Below are 13,502 nucleotides of genomic sequence, written 5' to 3' on the forward strand. Positions count from 1 at the left end.
AAACATTCAGCAATCTTGAATGTTTTTCAGCATCAACTGGAAAACAGTAGCCATAAAATAATATTATAGCCCGGTTTGGAAGACTTGTAATTGCACGTGTGCATCTTGTCTTTGATGTTCCTGTTGTCATCCTTACTGACCCTGGGTGTCAGTGATTTGGAGTAATTAGTGCTCTAGTAATTACAGCAAGCAAGCAAGCAAGCAATGAATGGTTTCCTTTCATCTGCAATCTGTTTTAAAACAAAATGACTCATTTTGTGCACCATGTATACATTTTGCTGTTGGTTGCAATGAAGTACTAAGTGAATTGCACAGTTTCAGACAAGAGAAAGATGATAATGGAAAATGTACTAAAATGCATCTTAATGGATTCTAACTTTACATTTTGATCAAGAACAAGTTTGGAAGTTTCAAAACAAATTAAAATCCACCTTATTGAAATGTCTCCAAATCAGAAATTAAGAAGAAGGTGCTTAAGCAAATTTCAGTCATTTGAACATCTGAAATACAGAACTTACAAAACTGGGTGGCATAATTGGACAGTGTGCTTGATGTGTAAATAAAAATGAATACGAACAAACATAACTGTGAAATCACCCTTCAGTAAATTATAACAAAAAAAATTAACAGAATTTGTGTGCAAACTGATTTTTCTTCTTTTAAAAATAGAATTAGATATAACAAAAACAAAACTGAGAGAAGCTGATTAGGAAGGGAAGGTCTACATGGAATGAAACAGCTAGAATATAAGGCTGGTCAGGTATCACCACAAAAAAGCACGAGACTACTTTTTTTGTACTATGTAATCTGGACACTGTGCCCACAGAACTCTCTTCATACTCTTTCAAATGTCTGTGTCAAGTTTACAGGGTGAGTGATTATAGTCCTAATATGCAATCTAGAGTTAGGAGAAACCTTTCCAAGCCTTTGGAATAGATATGAAGAGCTACAGGAATGCTCATCCCTCAATCATCAACTGAGAATTTCCAGCTGTTACTAGGTCTGTTTAAAATAACTTTCACCTGACCCCGTCTGTGCATACTCAGAGGGACATATTTTGGAAGTGGGCCATTATTTTGATGATGCGGCAAAAAAGAGTGGCAAGTTACATAAGGCGGGATTTAAAAAAAAAATGTTCAGCTTTGACCTTACCCAATTCCTACCAAAGTCAGTAGGATCTACTAATTGACTTCTGTGAGAGCAGAGTAGGCCAACCCTGACCATTTTTGAAAATCTTACCTGTAATACACAGTACATCCACAAAGTCATAGGGAGGTATCCTGAACAACACATCCATGGTCTCACAGAAAGTAAAGACTCCAATACAAATGTGCCCCAGGAAATATAACATTCAAAGTTTCACTGGAATTGTGAGCTAATTGGGTTGTTCATAAATATTCAAAGAATAGTTAAAGCAGCAAAGAATCCTGTGGCACCTTATAGACTAACAGACGTTTTGGAGCATGAGCTTTCTTGGATGAATACCCACTTCGTCAGATGTATTCACCCACGAAAGCTCATGCTCCAAAACATCTGTTAGTCTACAAGGTGCCACAGGATTCTTTGCTGCTTTTACAGATCCAGACTAACACGGCTACCCCTCTGAAACAAAGAATAATTAGGAGAAAAAATTTTCAGCCTATAGTTTGTTTGCAAACTGTTCCCTTCAACTAATCACTAGTTATTTGTAGTGTGCAATTGGGCAGAGTGACATGGTGGTGTTTCTGCCGGATTGGGTAGATGAAACTTTTAATACTAGAGAACAGCAATGAAAAATAGAAAAAATTTAAAGTAGGGGGTAACATGCTGGGCTGAATTTTCAGATGGCTATTCCTGAAACTTCACAAAATTTCTCAACGTTTCGAGACTTATTATTCTCCACAAAGACGCAGGAATTTTTGAATATTCACAAATACAAACAACAGAAAACAATAGCTGGAGATTTTATTGGCAAAAATATTTATGATTTTTTTGAACATATTTGGCCCACTCTGTTTGCTGGACATATGTGTAGTATATCGCTCAATATATCCGGAGTCTCACAAGATATGTACTTTTGCAGCACATCTGTTACACGAACATATCTGACGCACATGCTACAGCACAGTCTAACAGTACAGAAGCAGACTGAGTATGTGCCCATACTTACAACTAATCACTCAACAGCTAAAAGATTAATGGCTTGAGCACATGCCCAGAAAAATGCCACTACCCAATACATTCAGATAAGGGAAGGGTTAAAAAAAAAAAGCCTTTCTAAAAGCTGGGAAAACAATTTTACCAGATGGGCCCATTTTACTGATAAAAAGTTTGATCCTGCAGGATCCTACCCTACAGTACCGCATGACTTCATCACCCTCTGATTTTCATAGGAATTGAGGGTACTCAGTAAGTTACAAGACAGAGCCCTAACCCCATGGAAATCAACATTACCTTTAACATTACATAACTTCACCATTTGTTATGTATTATTTTATAGCTCATGGATATCTCATATGCATGAAAGCATGCACGCATGTATACACCACACACACATCCTTCACCAGCACAGCTTAACTCAGAAAGTATCCTACTTTTATCTAGCTTTACAGCTGGATTGATTAAGCACAAGGAGTCAAGTGACTTGTCCAAGGCCACACAGTGAGTCAACAGATCAGCTAAAATCTGACCCAAAGACCCTTCAGACTACAAGATCTTTGTTCCAGCTTGACCAAAATAGTCTTGTTTTACATATCACACTAAACCTACAAGAACTTTTCCTAAACTTCTCTGCCTTCTTCCACAACTGCTGTGATTTGATTGCAAACGTGCATACTGTGAAGACCCAAAAGCACCATTTAGAATGTGGATGTTTTTGTCCAGATATAACATGAAAAGCAAAGGAAGGCAATTAACTGGGCCAGCTTTTAAGCAACCTATATGTGAGACATATTTATTATGTAATATTTCATCTAAGATTTATACTTGGCTCTGAAATCCATTGGTGCTATTAACGGAAGATTTCAAAACCATGAATTTTAATGTGTTAAAAGTGAATGCTAATACAATATCTGATACATAATAACAACTATTCCTCACAACATTTCTTTTCATATTAAAGTAGTACTGCATGAGATGTTTTGGTAAGAGCAAACTAAGAACACCATAGCACACTACTATGAAACACTATGTCACCTAGAACAATAACTAATATATTCAGAAGCACATCAAGATTTTTATTTAAATGATTACAAAATAAAACATACATATAACTTCCATCCCGGTTATCATAATGAGATGGTCAGCTGGAATTTCCTTTGTACAGTACTGAAGGTAGCTTCTTTTCAGACACATGGCATAATATTTGAAGTATCTGACTGCTGTTACGAAATGCAATTTGTATACAAGTTAGGAACCCAATTACATCTGTGCATTAGCTGGGCATTACTGATAGAAGATGACATCACGGAGAGCCATTTGGAACCTTCTACTTATGTCCAGAGTCCTAAAGCTATTTTACAATGCTAATTATGAAGTAGTAAGAGTCAGAGTCATATTATTATTTGTTATTTATACAAGACCTTAAATGTACATCATTTTTTTGCATAGAAAAAACTATGTCTCAAATGCATTATAATTAAACTCGCAAAAAACAAATACAGAGCAACAGTAAATGATGACAGCTTTCAAAATGGAAGCCGTGTTAGTCTGTATCAGCAAAAAGAAAGAGGAGTACTTATGGCACCTTAGAGACTAACAAATTTATTGGGGCATAAGCTTTCGTGGGCTAAAACCCACTTCATCAGATGCAGCCCACGAAAGCTTTTGCCCAAATAAACTGTTAGTCTCTAAGGTGCTGCAAATACTTCTTGTTCTTTTTTTTAGTAACTGATGAGACATTGTTGAGGAGGGCACCAACCTAAGACACCATTGTAAAAAGGCTACATCAAAGAAGTTAATTTCAAGGAATTTGGAGGAAAAGAAAGAAGATTCACAGGATACAAGAAATTGGAAGAGGCTGCAAAAATTACACGGTAGCAGCAGGGCTGGTTTCTGGGGCAAATGATAAGGATCGTCACCCTTGGCGCCAACTTCTGGGGCTGCCAAATTGATATCCAGGGGATGAGGGAGGAGGTGCCAAATCGAGGTTGTTGGGGTTTTCTGGGGCGGGAAGGCCAAAACCATTTCCATCCTGGGCAACAAAATGCCTACGGCCAACGCTAGGGTAGCAGGAAATAAAGCATGAGGTCAATAATGGAAAAAGAAGACAAAGGGAATGTACGCAGCGAGAGGAAACAAAAGCCATGACATTTCCCACCCTTTGTCACTTTATGGATTTGGAAAAGATTCATGTGAAGAAGTTGGGGGGTTGCAGGTGTGTTTGGCAGTGGGATCTGGCCACTTTTTGAGACTTTTGAGAAGGTGCAGTGACCAGAATATCAGAATGGGGTGCTTTTCAGGGATGGTTTTCAAACTGTGGGAAGATGGGATCAGGCTGGGTCCCTTTGGTGATGTTGGAGAATGGGTTAAAAAGCTAACCTGGGAGTTGTACTCCTGCCTCAGATGCAGTTCAATACAACTCACGGGACGTTTGTGGGAAGTGTTGGCAGCATACCCATTCTCATCCATCCCCCACCAGAAAACCCTGGAAATTGTCCCAGATGCTCTATGGTAATAGCGAGAGGATTAAACCTAGGTATATATAAGAGTCAGGAACATTACTGCTTGGGGCAATACATACAGATGAGAAACCAAGCTTCATGCAGGGAGTGTGTTGGCATTCTTACCTGAGTGCTGTTCTTGGACCCTGCTCAAGGGATTCAGTCTTCCACATTTACCCTCAGCTAGTACATGTCCGTTGCATCTAACATTCCATCCCTCTCCCTCAACTCACTCTGGCTGTTGGAAGAGAGAAGGAGCATTCTCCCTGCGTCACCCCACATCCCATCTCAGAGCCTACTAACTCCTTGGGAGGGGGTGGTTTCTTTGCTACTTCACACCTCTGCCTCTCTCCTGGCTTTGTGATTCCTCTGCTGCAAGAGGGTGGAGGTGATTCTGTTACTCATTTCAGCCCTCATTTCTGGCTCCCCTCCTCAGTGAATAGCCTCTACGCTTGCCTCCATCGCTGCTCTTAGCTTTCACAAACAGGAGTAGAATAAACTGAGCTGGTGCTTATTGATTTTACTGCTGCCCAAAAGGAGCTGAAAAACAGCAGTAAAAACTGGCAAGGCTCCTGCTGTTATTGTTATTTGTATCATGATACTGCCTAGATGCCCTAACTAGGATCTGGGCCCCATTGTGTTAGGTGCAGTACAAACACTAAGAGATATGCTGTCCCAAAGAGCTTAAACTGTAAATAGAAAAGATAAGACAAAGGATGAGAGGAAGGAAGTGCTGTTATACCCATTTTACATAAAGTTACCAAGGCACAGAGAGACTGAAAGGAAAGGGGCATAGAGAAGATACCTCATACAGTAGATTATAGCTATTGTATGTTAGTAAACTCAGTTATTATGTGAAAGCTTCTGGACCTGGTGTCTTGACTTCTCCAAAATACATTACAGATTTTCTGAGCCTATGCCTCTAGTCATGCTTTCTAATTATGAGAACTTCTACCAAAGATTGGAAACAAATTATTAATTTAAATCTATGCTCAAATTGTACCTTTAAATCATCTTTAGATCTTTCTTTGACAGAGTGTGAACACTTTTCACTGTGTTTTTAAGCACCATGGTGTAAAACTGCATAAAAGATGATGTATAATCCACTAGTGATTTATATATAATTTTAATATTTGTGGCTTGTAGATATTGTTGTTATCCTGTATTACCAAAAATCCACTAATCCTGAAAAAGCTTTAAAACTAAGTTTTAAAAACAACAACAAAAAATGCAAGCAGTCAGCATTGTTTGAGGATGCTTAATGACAAGTGACGTTCCCTGTTACTAAGAGATGCCATAATGAGACTAAAGCAAAGATGGGATGCAAACAGAAATCATCAAATGATTATGCTAAAGGAAAGGCTGATCTTGTTATGGAAACCATTAAAGATAAAAACAGAATTGCTCTGTAAATGCCACATTATTGCACTTTTGAAAAAACATCCTCATGGTACATTGGTGAAATATTCTAATGGCAGATATGACAGAATGGGGATATGTCAGTATCAAAAGTGTAAACTCCATTTTGAATTATGAACTCCATTTTGTATTATGTGCTGAACACATGTCTGAACTTGCCCAAGACAGGTTATTGTAATACACTGCAGAGAGGCACCCTACCCAGGAAATGTGTTTGAAATCTCACTGAAGGACCATCACAGTCAAACCTTCAGAACGGCAATCTAAGGCCATCAACTGTGACTGTCCTTCAACTACTATCCCACTCCCCAGTGTTTTTTCTACAAAGGGGCCTCCAGGAGGAGTGAACATGACAGGGGCAGTGAGCTGGAGTGCCCCAGAGGAACAATGGCAAAAGGAGGCAGATATTTAAAAAGGAGATTTAAGAGCAGGATGCTGCTCTGAGCCATGGGCCAACCATCATCACACATAGGATATGCAGCAGAAAGAGGATAACAGATACTTGCTTAGCTGAACTGCCAAAAGACCTTGGACTCTAAAAAAAGTGTGAAATCAGATATGGGAGGGTGCATCTCAGAACTTTAGTTATTTTACAAAGATCTGTAACTCTCTAATGCTTTTAAGAGTACAATCTCTGTGATTAAGAAATTCCTTTGCTAAGCTTGTGTTCTTTGCTTGCCAGCCACACTGTTCCCACAGAAGTTACACTAGAAGCTTGGACTTCCCACAGCCTTGGTGGAGCTCTGCAGGAGTGTGTGTAAGTGGTTAGGTGACTTGGGTCGGAGGCACTGGTTTCAGGGTCTAGAGCAGATGGACTGTGGAGTCCCAAGCACCAGGGAAGAAAGGGTATCAGACAAGAGATTAGAGCCTGGGAGTGTGCCCTATAGACCCTGAGCTGGAAACAGTGACAACTCTGCCCAGAACCAGTTGACTTAGAGGCATATGGGACCCAGCAATTGCATCCACTCACAACAGACTAGTGACCATGCAGAGTGGTACCAAGTCAGGTTGTAACAGTTTACATTTTCAAATCTTTACTAAAGGATAATTTTCAATGCAAACAAATTTTGAAAAAAAAATTGTTAAAGTCTTCTAAAAGCACACAATTTCTGCCACATCCACTCATAAGAGGTATTATCATTTCACAGGTGACTCATATAATTGTTTAGATTTTCTTCAGTAGTATACTTAGACACTATGTGTAAGTTCTCCAGGCTTTTTTCTAACTTATTCCCCAAACTAACTTGCTATTTATTGCTCTCACTATGGGAAGGGGTGGAGTCCAAGTGTCTCCTGAGTCCAAAACAAGGAAGTGTACATTTTCAAGCATGCAGATTATATATCTAATACAGCATGGTGACTCCAATCTGAGTAATTGCACCACATCTTTTCTATTTCCAGTAGACTTAATAAAGGTCAATGTAGAAGCGGACAGAGGGTGTTGTTCTGCTTTGAGCCTGCATGTGTCAATACCTGACAGATCCTTGAAGTTGATAGTCTCCGTACACAGCACTGAAGATGCATTACTGAGCACAGTGGGCTACTAGAAGTAGGATGAGACTGACAGAAGGATGGCACAGTCCAGACATAGCGGAATGTATCAAAGACAGCACAAGTAAGAATGGGGTACTATATAAGTTTTTTGTGTAAATGTATACAGAAAACAATGGGCACGCAGGGGTGACTATGAACCACCTCAATTGGGCTCCAGTTCCCTTTAACCTTGAATGTTAAATAAAAAAGAGCCCTGCAGTCTTGAATCACTTGATAAACTATTTCTTGCATCTAGAGCACCTGTTAAATATGCAATCAGAGACTGCAGTGGCAAAGGCTTGTGTTATTATTTTACTCAACACAAACTGAATTATAGATGTATCCACCCACAGAAAGACCTGAACCACTGAAACTAGACAATTTTTCCCCATAATAGTTGAGTAAAACTATTATACTTTGGGGCGTCTGACCTTTTCAAAGCCCCAAATACCTGGCCACACCCAGGATCAGGCCTGATTCTGCACTACTGAAGTCTGTGGTCGTGAGAGCAGAATCAGAGCCCCACAGAGATAACTTCCCATTTTCACTGTCAGTGTAATTTTAGTGAACATCCATTTCTGTCCTCTTTCCTCTGGACCCTTTATTAAGTGGGAAATTGTGAAAGAAAAGGTAAAAAAAAAAAAAGATAAAAATCAAAGATAGAGGTGATGGGAAGTACACACAAGTAACTATGCAAAAAACACAGTTACCTCTATTAGCTTCCACAGCAAAATAGTGGCTCCTTAGACCTTACAGAATGAACTCTGCACAAATTGGACAAAATTATACCCTTGCATGACTTCAATGGGAGCCATGTGCATGGACCCATAGACAGAATTTGGCCCACTGTGTTATTTATGGAGAAAGCAGGGGAGATACAGATCCTGAGGAAACACTTAAGAATACTTCTCAAACTGCTTCTAGTTTATGCATAAGAGAAACATGGAAATAAAGTGGGCTGAAACAAAACAGTACATAAGCAAAACTCAACCATTTCCCAAAAGAGCCTTATTATACCACTGAGAGGCTTTAGAGTCAAATCAGAGGTAACCATAGCTAGGTAAGCGGAGGGTCCTGCCTACATATTTGCAGCCACCCATACAAAAGATGAGAGAAAAGAAGTTTATGGAATTCCTTTAATTCAGATTTTAAGAAACTGAATACGGGCTTGATCATACAAGGTGCTGATCATGCCCGATGCAGCCAGGCACTTAAGCACATACACAACTTTAAGCATGAAAATAACCCTGTTGAAGTGAAAGGGGTTACTCATGTATTTAATGTCAAGTACGTGCTTTAATGTTAGGATCAGGCCAAAGAGCTCAGAGCTTTGTCAGCTGACACCCTAATTCCATAAACATGTGCAAGCCTTGCAGGCTAGAAATACCTTAAATTTCTGGTAATCAAATTACTTAGAACACTTGAGTTCATATTTATGTGCAGTATAATTTCCAAGGGGCTAGATACCTCAAATAATTGGTAACTGATCCTTTCTAGATGGCTGGTTCAAATCTGGCCAGGTTGGTTATAACCAAAATTTAATCACCATTACACAGTTGCTCCAGAATAAGACGCCCATATGGCGAGTTATTCTAGAATAGCTATTTTGGTAAATTTGCAAGTGTAGACAAGCCTTCAGTCAAACTGCTGGTGGCGTCCCCATCAAAATATAGCACTACAACAAATGACTCCCTTTGCAGTCTCAGCAAGGATATCAAGAACTAACTGGCATGGAGACGTGACTCATCTCCTCACTAGGAGGGTGTAGGGGTGAGAATCATGGCTGGCTCCAGGGCTTTTGCTGCCCCAAGCGGCGAAAAAAAGAAAAGAAAAGCCGCGATCGGCGTCTGCTCCACTGCGCCACTTTCTTCTTCAGCAGCAATTCAGCGGCAGGTCTTTCCCTCTGAGAGGGACTGAGGGACCTGCCACTGAATTGCTGCCGAAAAGCCCAACATGCCGCCCCTTCCCCTTGGCTGCCCCAAGCACCTGCTTGCTGAGCTGGTGCCTGGAGCCGGCCCTGGTGAGAATCGAGGCACACAGCTAGGGCAGTGTAGATTCGTTTGGATTGCTGCTGTGCCTATTCTGTGTTATAAAAAAAGGATCATGCAAAAGTAAAGCTGATTGGGAATTTTCACATTTTTCATTAAAAGTGGGGGGAAATGGGGACTGTAAAATATTTGCAGGTTTTCACCTGTTTGTGTGTTTGTAATAATATTTCAACAGTTCTACTCTTGCACTGAAATCACTTGTACTGCTACTTTTTGAAAAACATAGTTCAGGGTGTTCTACATGCCTTCTCAGCTGAAATTTGACCTTCAACATGGTAGGTCATGTTATGAGTTAAATATCCCATGCCATCTTTTATTTATAATTTGTGATGATGTACTCCTGTTTGTTACACCTATCATTCATTAAGAAGACTGTGACAATACTGTACTTACTTATTTGATCTGTTGTTTTCTCTTTTTTTAAAAGACCCCTGCATACAAGTATTTTTCTATTTTCCCTTAGTTACAGAGGCAAAGAGTCAAACATCAAGCTATAGTTTTACCTGTCATCCTTTTCCCAGAATGCTTTAAAGATGACAGCTATTCATCTCCTCCTCTTTTCCATCCCCAATAACGGGAGCCTCTCTCACTGCAGCTTATCATTTTTCCAGGTCAGAACATTCTGGACCTATAATAACTGTACATTTCTCACAGTGAATCAGCTAGAAGAAGTTGCTCAAATCTGGTGTTATCAGCACCTTGGCTACTATCTCCCCAAGGGGCCAACCACGTGACAAAGAAACATCCATATTAGCACTGGAAGGAACCTCCTGAGTAATCGACTCTGTCCACAGCATCGTCACAGAATAATTTTCACACTCCCTAAGGCACTCTCACTTTCACTGGGCTGGGGCAGAGGGTTGGTGTGAGGGAGATGGTGAGGGCTCTAAGGCCATGTCTACATCTAAAGTTTTGCAGCGCTGGTTGTTACAGCTGTATTAGTACAGCTGTATAGGGCCAGCGCTGCAGAGTGGCCACACTTACAGCAACCAGCGCTGCAAGTGGTGTTAGATGTGGCCACACTGCAGCGCTGTTGGGCGGCTTCAAGGGGGGTTCCGGGAACGCGAGAGCAAACCGGGAAAGGAGACCAGCTTCGCCGCGGTTTGCTCTCTCGTTCCCGGAGCCACCCAGCAAACCGCAGGGAAGGAGACCTGCTTGCTCTGGGCTCTGGGAACGAGAGAGCAAACCGGGAAAGGAGACCCGCTTCGCCGCGGTTTGCTCTCTCGTTCCCGGAGCCCCGAGCAAGCAGGTCTCCTTCCCTGCGGTTTGCTGGGTGGCTCCGGGAACGAGAGAGCAAACCGCGGCGAAGCGGGTCTCCTTTCCCGGTTTGCTCTCTCGTTCCCGGAGCCCAGAGCAAGCAGGACTCCTTCCCTGCGGTTTGCTGGGTGGCTCCGGGAACGAGAGAGCAAACCGCGGCGAAGCGGGTCTCCTTTCCCGGTTTGCTCTCGCGTTCCCGGAGCCACCCAGCAAACCGCAGGGAAGGAGACCTGCTTGCTCTGGGCTCCGGGAACGAGAGAGCAAACCGGGAAAGGAGACCAGCTTGATTACCAGAGGCTTCCTCCTTCCACGGAGGTCAAGAAAAGCGCTGGTAAGTGTCTACATTGGATTACCAGCGCTGGATCACCAGCGCTGGATCCTCTACACCCGAGACAAAACGGGAGTACGGCCAGCGCTGCAAACAGGGAGTTGCAGCGCTGGTGGTGCCCTGCAGATGTGTACACCTTCAAAGTTGCAGCGCTGTAACTCCCTCACCAGCGCTGCAACTTTCTGATGTAGACAAGCCCTAACTGGAGTGCAGCCAGAAATGAGGAGTTCAGGATACAGAAGGGGGCTGCGGGTTGAGGCAGAGGAATGGGGTGCAGGAGGAGATACAGGCTCTGGGTTGGGGGTGCGGGCTCTTGGTGGGGCTGGGGATGAGGGGTTTGGGGTGCAGGAGGGGGATCCAGGCTTGGGGGTGGGGCTGAGGGATTCAGAGTGTGGTAGGGGGCTGTGGGTTGAGGCAGGGGGTTGAGGTGTGGGAGAGGGTGTGGGCTCTGGGCTGGGGATGCAAGCTCTGGGGTGGGATGAGGGGTTCATGGTGTGGGAGGGGGCTCTGGGCTGGGGCAGGAGGTTGGGATATGGGGGGGGTGAGGGCTCCAGCTGGGTATGCAGACTCTGGGGTGAGCCCAGGGATGAGGGGTTTGGGGTACAGGAAGGGGCTCCAGGTTCAGGGGGACTCAGTGCTGGGGCAGGGGCTTGGGTTGGGGCGCAAGATTACCTCCGGCGGCTCCCGGTCAGCAACACAGTGAGGCTAAGGCAGGCTCCCTGCCTGTCCTAGCTCTGCGCTGCACCCCAGAAGCAGCCGGCAGGTCCAGCTCCAAAGCAGCGGGGCCAGGAGGCTCCATGTACTGCTCTCACTCGCAGGCACCGGCCCCCCCCGCTCACATTGATCGTAGTTCCTGGCCAATGGGAGTGCAGAGCCAGTGCTCGGGGCAGGAGCAGCGCATTGAGCCCTGTGCCTCCTCTGCCTAGGAGCCGGATCTGCCAGCTGTTTCCGGGGCTCAGCGCAGAGCCAGGACTAGTGGGGATTAGCCTGCCCTAGACCTGCAGCATTGCCAACCGGACTTCTAACGGCCCAGTCGGTGGTGCTGACCGGAGCTGCCAGGGTCTCTTTTTGACCGGGCATTCTGGTCGAAAACTGGATACCTGGCAACCCTATCCATAGTGGTCTCCCTGCTAGCAGTCTGAAGTAATGCAAGGGCATAATCAGGGAATCTATAACTAAGTGGATCCATGAGCTTTATGAACTGCATATATGAACTGCATAGTGGGCCACAGATAATTCTACTGATTTGAAACTGTAGTAACAGCCATATGCAGGCTGTGCAGATGCTCTATATCCATCCCCTGGACATAGAGGATTCTGCTCCTAAGCCCTCCCCACTTACTCCTTGTTGCACACTTTGTGCAGATATGGTGTCAAATCCTTGGAATCAGGTGCTGATGGTCTTAGGGGGCGCAATACAATAGTGAGTCAGTGGAAACGCAGAAGTGCATCTTGACAGGAACATACACAACAAAGCAACTACATTAATTGCATTAAAATGACAATACAGTGCAACTTATTAATCTTACTGTGTTAATTTTATAACAATTTTTAAAGAGCTAATACAAGTTTAAAATTTAATACAATGTGATTAAATGTAAACTACCTTGATAAAGCTGTTCTTATAACGTTTTTATGATGTAAAATGGTTTCTTATTAGCTGTGGATACTGCATTTTCCCCACAGTATAATAATATCTCCTTCTGTTTTACCCTGTCGCATCACCATTTTTGTTTTATTTCAGTGATCACAGAACTTAGCCAGACACTTTATCCACTTAATTAATCAATTAAAGTGCTTTATAATACTAATGTCACAGAAATTATGCCTTATCCTTTTGTGCCCCATATTATATTCTCTCACCTCTCTGTACAAACTACTGTATGATTAACATACCTTGCCCTTGATCTGATATTCTGCTAAGAAAATTACCACCATCGTCTACGTAACCCTTTTGCCCCTCTGAGTTGGCAGCAACAAGGGCCGGGTTCAGTATCCAGGGGTTCCGTTTCAGTAACACAGTGCATAACCGGCTCGAGCCCCCACCCAGTGACCTGGGACACTCACATACCACACCCCCCTGGGCGCCTCTAGGAGGCAATACTTCCCCTCTCGCAAGCACGGAGTCTGAGTGTAGCAAAATCTTTTTAATAAAGGAAGGAATCAATGCGGCATCCGATTGGAGAAACACCACAAACAGGGTTATAACACAAACCATAAACAAAAACCCACCTCCAAATTCATTTGGCACTGTCCTTTTTCCCCTTAAGGTTTTAA

The 13,502-nt window shown here is 42.9% G+C and overlaps 1 protein-coding gene across 2 annotated transcripts in view; it reads right to left on the reverse strand.

Moving 5' to 3' along the window:
* The window catches only part of TOX (thymocyte selection associated high mobility group box), a 276,933-nt gene that overhangs the window by 140,777 nt on the left and 122,654 nt on the right, over positions 1–13,502 (reverse strand). The window lies entirely within an intron of this gene.

The sequence above is a fragment of the Gopherus flavomarginatus genome, chromosome 2, assembly GCF_025201925.1.
Source record: "Gopherus flavomarginatus isolate rGopFla2 chromosome 2, rGopFla2.mat.asm, whole genome shotgun sequence".
Classification (NCBI taxonomy): domain Eukaryota; kingdom Metazoa; phylum Chordata; order Testudines; family Testudinidae; genus Gopherus; species Gopherus flavomarginatus.